Genomic DNA, 7,285 nt, shown 5'->3' with positions numbered 1-7,285 from the left:
GGCAGGGGCTGGGCAGAGCAGCTGCTCACACCTCCAGGGCGCCATGCCACTTCCGGCACCACCGGGGCGACCACCACCAGCGGCTGCAACAGTCGCGGACGACCGTTGGGGGGCAAGTATGGACAGCGCCCGAAGCAGCAACATGGTCGACGATCGCCTCTCCACACTCAAGGCCTATCACCGGGCCAAGGGGCTGTGCTATCTGTGCAGAGAGAAATGGGGCAGAGAGCACAAATGTGCAACAGCAGTTCAACTCCATGTAATTCAAGAGATGTTCAAGGTGTTGGGTTTTCCAGGCATATCAACCAACGAAGAACAATCTAACTCTGACAGTGAGTGCCACACCATCTCAAGGGCTGCTATGCAAGGTACAGTAGCCCCACAAACAATCAAACTACAAGGAAAGATTCAGCAACAACAAGTGTTGATGCTTATTGACCCAGGGAGCTCACACAGTTTCATTAGCACTGATCTGGCTAGCCGGTTGCAAGGGGTGTGCAGCACCACAAGCTCTCTGAAGGTCAAGATCACAGACGGAGGGCAATTGATCTATGACAAGGCCATCAATCAGTGCAAATGGACTGTTCAGGGACACAAGTTCTGTTCTGATCTCAAAGTGTTGCCGCTGGGCTGCTATGATATGATTGTTGGCATGGATTGGCTTCAGCAACACAGCCCGATGGATGTGCATTGGGGGCGCAAACTGATGTCGTTCGTACATCATGGGAAGAAAATCACCCTGTGCGGAATCCAGCCCCAGACTGAGGAGTGCCATCCCGTGTCGTTGGATCAACTTCACTTCCTGGTGGCATGCAATGGCATTCACCAAATGGTTCAGCTACAGGTCGTGGAGGAAGGGGCGAAGGGGCAGGCAGGAAAAGGTCTACCATCACCGGTGGCCGAGCTGATTGGCAAATTCTAGGCCCTATTCGAAGCACCCAAAGGATTGCCCCCATCCAGACCCTTTGACCACAAGATTCCATTAATACCGGGAGCTCAACTAGTCAACATCAAATCTTATCGATACAATCCTTTCCAGAAAGACGAGATAGAGAGAGAGATAAAGGAGATGTTGCAACAAGGCATTATATGATAAGAAAATAGGCAGTTTTTTGAGTAAATTAATCCATGAATAAATCATGAGCATGACATGGACAGCATTGATAACACACTGATTACGATCTATCAGAGCATGTACTACGCATATAGTAGAAACATCTACGCATATCGCTAGTACTGCTACAACAGAAAGAAACACGAGAAGGATGAACGATGTATACCCTCCAATCGGCCATGTGGCAGTGGTGGTGGTGGCAGCAGCCGTGGCATCCTTCTTGTCGGCCTCGGCCTTCTCAGCGGCGGCACGGTCGGCGTCGGTCAACATGGTGATGACGAAGGTGATGCGGACGTAGATGAACAGAAGCGAGCAGTCGCGTAATCACTACCCAAAAACCTAATCGCCCCTCTCCCGTACAGGATCCGGAGAAGCGGGGTTTCGGAGGCCTGCTCTCCCGTCAACCGTGTACGCGGTGAACGGGACGGAGTCGCCGGCGGCAGCAGCAGCAGAGGAACGACGTGGGCGTGGAGGCGGAGATGCATTCTGTTTCGTGGCGGCTAGGGTTGGCAGCGTCCCACATATATATATGCGGCCGCGCGTGGAGAAACGTGGGCTGAACCCACGTCCAAGTCGGTAGCCCATGATCCGATGTCTCAGATCATGGCCCTACCTGTCAAAGACTCTCCGTTCCTGACCGGCAAAAAGAAGCGCATAGGAGTGAGCTCGGCTCGGCTCAATCCCGCAACCCGCGGTGCGTCGTGACGAGGCGTGGCGAGCGGAGGAGGAGGGGTGCGTGAGGGCCTCATCTCTTCTCAAGATCCAATAGCATGGGGGAGAGAATCCCTTATAAACCACTCCAACTCTCCTTCCACTTCCGGGGTGGAACTAAACTTCCCACCACCTTGTCATGCCACCTACATGGGCCCTTAGAGATCAAATCTGAAATTGTCATATGGGCTCCAGGCCCATCTCATATTTTAACAATCCCCCACCAGATCTCAGGGGCCCACTTTGTCCTTTGTTCCAAACGCTGTTTTGATATACCAGCATCTCAGTGAAGACCGATTAAGGTTGAGCTCCACCTAGACCAAGTAGTTGCACTCCTTCACAACTGAACAATGGACTATGCCTTGAATTGTCAGTTTGGCGTCAAGAAGTTTCACCACAAGTCTCACTGATACGAGGCTGCCGAAGGCCAACCCCTCGGGTGGAGCATATTAGTCACACTCCTGGCCTGTTCATGAGCTTGCTAGAGATCACCCCAATCTCATAGACTGTGACTAGCAGTCAGACTCATATAGGTGTGTTTCTCCAAAGATCGCTCTGTAGGATAGCATCTTGCTTATGCATATAAGCCTTGGAACACATTAAGATAGTAGTCATCCTTCCATACAGTTTCCGAGAGTATTGCATCTCCAACAGAGTGGGTAATTAAAGTTACTCTCCTCAGTTCACCACTGTCTTGTTTTCCCAGGTCCTACTTCACGGGATCTCCGATCACATAGGTTGGGTTACTACCAAGGCAACTCATGTGGGTCTCATACCCATCTCCCTTGATGCGCTGTCTATCACGACACGTGATAGACCTTTAGTAAAGGGATCTGCCAGATTCTTAGCCGTTTGAATATAATCCAATGCTATCACTCCGGAGTTCCTCAATTTTCTGACAGCTTTCAATCTCATTCTTATGTGTTTGTTGGACTTCATGTTGTCCTTTGTACTCTTCACCTTGACAATAACTGTTTGATTGTCACAGTTCATAAGGACGGCCGAAACCGGCGTCTCAACCACTGGCAAGTCCATCAACAAATCTCGAAGCCATTCTGCTTTGCCACCCGATGTGTCTAATGCTGTTAATTCTGCTTCCATTGTCGATCTTGTTAAGATCGTTTGCTTGCAAGACTTCCAGGAAACAACACCACCTCCAAGAGTAAACATATACCCAGTTGTGGCCTTCATCTCATCAGCATCAGAGATCCAATTCGCATCACTATACCCTTCAAGTACCGACGGGTATCCGGTATAGTGAAGTCCATAGTTCATAGTACCTTTCAGATAGCGCATAACTCTCTCAAGAGCACGCCAATGTACATCACCCGGTTTGGAAACAAACTGGCTCAGTTTGCTAATAGCAAATGTGATGTCAGGCCTCGTTGCGCTCGCTAGATACTGGAGTGAACCAACAATATGAGAGTATCTCAATTGATCTATAGCTGTGCCTTTAGACTTTCGAATCAGCACACTAGGATCATATGGTGTTTGAGATGGTTTGCAGTCCGAATATCCAAAACGACTCAACACCTTCTCAACATAATGGGATTGCAGAAGTGTAATCCCACCTTCATCATCTCTCAATAACTTGATGTTCAAGATAACATCAGCCACTCCAAGGTCCTTCATCTCAAAGTTCTGAGATAGGAAAGACTTAACCTCCTTGATCAACTTGAGATTAGTCCCAAATATTAGTATGTCATCAACATACAAACACAGTATAACTCCTTCGCCCCCACCATAGCGATAGTATACACATTTGTCGGCCTCATTAACAACAAAGCCAACAGATGTCAACGTTTCATTAAACTTGTCATGCCATTGCTTAGGCGCTTGTCTCAGGCCATACAAAGATTTCACCAACTTACACACCTTTCCTTCCTGACCATCCATCACAAAGCCATCAGGCTGTTGCATATAGATTTCCTCCTTTAGCTCTCCGTTCAGGAAAGCCGTCTTGACATCCATCTGATGAATGAGAAGACCATGTGAGCCCGCCAACGAGAGTAATACTCGAATGGTGGTCAGTCTGGCCACAGGTGAATAGGTGTCGAAGAAATCTTCTTCTTCTTTCTGGGCGTAGCCCTTGGCCACAAGCCTAGCCTTGTACTTTTCTATCGTACCATCGGGCCTAAGCTTCTTCTTGAACACCCACTTGCATCCCAATGGTTTGCAACCATAAGGACGTCCAGTAAGCTCCCAAGTCCCGTTAGCCATGATGGAATCCATCTCGCTACAGACCGCATCCTTCCAGTAGTCAGCTTCTGGAGATGCATACGCTTCTGAAATAGAAGTGGGATTATCCTCCACGAGGTATATGAAGAAATCATCACCAAAGGTCTTTACAGTCCTTTGTCTCTTGCCTCTACCAAGGGATTCCTCATTGTCCTCCTCAGGATTTTCATCATGTGTTTGATTATAATATTCCATCGGAATGGCAGGTTCAGGAGTCTCCTCAGATTCCTGTCTAGAAGTGCTTTGTACATCTCTCATGGGGAAAATGTCCTCAAAGAATGTAGCATCTTTAGACTCCATAATTGTACCAACCTTCATGTCAGGTACCTCAGATTTCACTACTAGAAATCTATAGCCAACACTATTCATAGCGTAGCCCAAATTAACACAGTCCACAGTCTTTGGTCCAAGCTTACGCTTTTTAGGGATCGACACATTACCTTTCGCCAAGCATCCCCAGGTACGTAAGTACGAGAGTGTTGTCCTTCTCTTGGTCCACTTCTCGTAAGGAGTGATCTCATTATCATTTGTCGGAACTTTATTCAGGACATGACAGGATGTCATTATAGCCTCCCCTCACCATGCCTTGGATAAACCCGACGTATCTAACATGGCGTTAACCAAATCAGTTAGAGTACGGTTTTTCCGCTCGGCAACCCCGTTTGACTAGGGTGAGTAGGGAGGCGTCCTCTCGTGAATAATGCCGTGTTCCGCACAAAAGGCATCAAACTCTTTCGAGAAGTACTCTCCACCATGATCTGACCGGACTCGTTTAATTTTCTTTTCAAGTTGATTCTCAACTTCTGCCTTATAGATTTTGAAGTAGTGTAGAGCCTCATCTTTAGTATTTAACAGATACACATAGCAATATCTAGTGGAATCATCTATCAAAGTCATGAAATATTTCTTTCCACCTTTAGTCAACACACCATTCATCTCACAAAGATCAGAATGTATGAGTTCCAGTGGCGCCAAGTGTCTCTCCTCTGCTGCCTTGTGAGGCTTGCGAGGTTGCTTAGATTGCACACACGAATGTCACTTAGAACCTTTGGCTAAAGTGAAACTCGGGATTAAATTTGATTTTGCTAGCCGCGTCATAACACCAAAACTAATGTGACAAAGACGTGAATGCCAGACTTCAGATTCATTAACACTCAAATGAATATCGTTCACGACTTTATTACATAGATCTGCAAGAGAAAGGCGGAACATGCTTCCACATTCATAACCCTTTCCAACAAATAGTCCATATTTCGTAACAACTAATTTATTAGACTCGAATACCAACTTAAACCCTTCTCTACATAGAAGGGAGCCACTAACGAGGTTCTTCTTGATGGCGGGGACATGCTGCACGTTCTTCAGCTGCACGATCCTTCCCGAAGTAAACTTCAGATCGACCGTGCCAACACCAAGAACAGAAGCACTCGCGCCATTCCCCATCAGTACGGACCCGTGACCTGTGGCCTGGTAAGAAGAAAACAATGAAATGTCAGCACACACATGAACACCTGCACCTGTGTCGACCCACCAATCGGTGGACGGCCGAACTGAAAATACAGCAAAAAAATTACCGTACCCAGATGTACCACTCTCATTGTTGCTCACAATCATATTGACAGACTTGGAGTCCTGCCCTTGCTTCTTATACTTGTTTGGGCACTTGTTGGCCCAATGTTCAAGCGAACCACAAGTAAAGCAGCCCTCATCCTTCTTATTCTTCTTGAAGGTCTTCTTACCCTTCTTCTTAAAGTTGACACTCTGTTGGACACCGTTCTTTCCCTTGGGCTTGTGGGAATTGGAGTTCTTCTGATGCACCATATTGGCCACAGAAGTTCCTTCTACCCCTTTTCCGTGCGAGTCCTTTGCTCTTGAATTCTGCTCAACACTCAGATGACCTATGACATCCTCCACAGAGAATTCACATCTCTGATGTTTCAGAGTGGTGGCAAAGTTTCTCCAGGAATTGGGAAGCTTAGCGATTATGCAGCCCGCGACAAACTTGCCCGACAACTCGCACTTAAGAAGCTCAAGCTCCTTAACAATGCATATTATCTCATGAGCCTGCTCCAATACAGGACGGTTTTCAACCATCTTGTAATCATGGAACTGCTCTATAATATACATCTCGCTCCCTGCATCGGCAGCCCCGAACTTAGATTCGAGCGCCTCCCACAAGTCCTTGGCAGACCGCACATGCAAATATGCGTCAACCAACTTATCTCCAATCACGCTTAGAACTGCCCCGAGGAACACGAAAGTGGCCTCCTTGAACGCCTTCTCCTGTTCAGGAGCGATCGTTCCTGTGGGAGTCACACCGGCGACCCAGAACACGTTCATGGCCGTGAGCCATAAGGTGGTTTTAGTCTGCCAACGCTTAAAGTACGTCCCCGTAAACGGGGACAGTTTCAGTGTAGCAGCAAAACCAGAATTCGAAAAACTCCTACACACATTAGGTTTTTGGATTGATAAGAAAATAGGCAGTTTTTCGAGTAAATTAATCCATGAATAAATCATGAGCATGACATGGACAACATTGATAACACAGTGATTATGATCTAACGGAGCATGTACTATGCATATAGTAGAAACATCTACGCATATCGCTAGTACTGCTACAACAGAAAGAAACACGAGAAGGATAAATGATGTATACCCTCCAATCGGCCACGCGGCGGTGGTGGCGGTGGCAGCAGCCGCGGCATCCTCGGCGGCCTTCTTGTCGGCCTCGGCCTTCTCAGCGGCGGCACGGTCGGCGTCGGTCGACATGGTGATGACGAAGGTGATGCAGACATAGATGAACAGAAGTGAGCAGTCGCGTAATCGCTACCCAAAAACCTAATCGCCCCTCTCCCGTACAGGATCCGGAGAAGCGGGGTTTCGGAGGCCTACTCTCCCGTCAACCGTGTACGCGGTGAACGGGACGGAGTCGCCGGTAGCAGCAGCAGCAGAGGAACGACGTGGGCGTGGAGGCGGAGATGCATTTGTTTCGTGGCGGCTAGGGTTGGCAGCGTCCCACATATATATATGCGGCCGCGCGTAGAGAAACGTGGGCTGAACCCACGTCCAAGTCGGTAGCCCATGATCCGACGTCTCAGATCGTGGCCCTACCTGTCAAAGACTCTCCGTTCCTGACCGGCAAAAAGAAGCGCATAGGATTGAGCTCAGCTCGGCTCAATCCCGCAACCCGCGGCGTGTCGTGACGAGGCGTGGCGTGGCGAG

This window comes from Triticum dicoccoides, chromosome 4A (assembly GCF_002162155.2).
Source record: "Triticum dicoccoides isolate Atlit2015 ecotype Zavitan chromosome 4A, WEW_v2.0, whole genome shotgun sequence".
NCBI classification, from domain to species: domain Eukaryota; kingdom Viridiplantae; phylum Streptophyta; class Magnoliopsida; order Poales; family Poaceae; genus Triticum; species Triticum dicoccoides.
Note: the sequence above shows the minus strand (reverse complement) of the source record.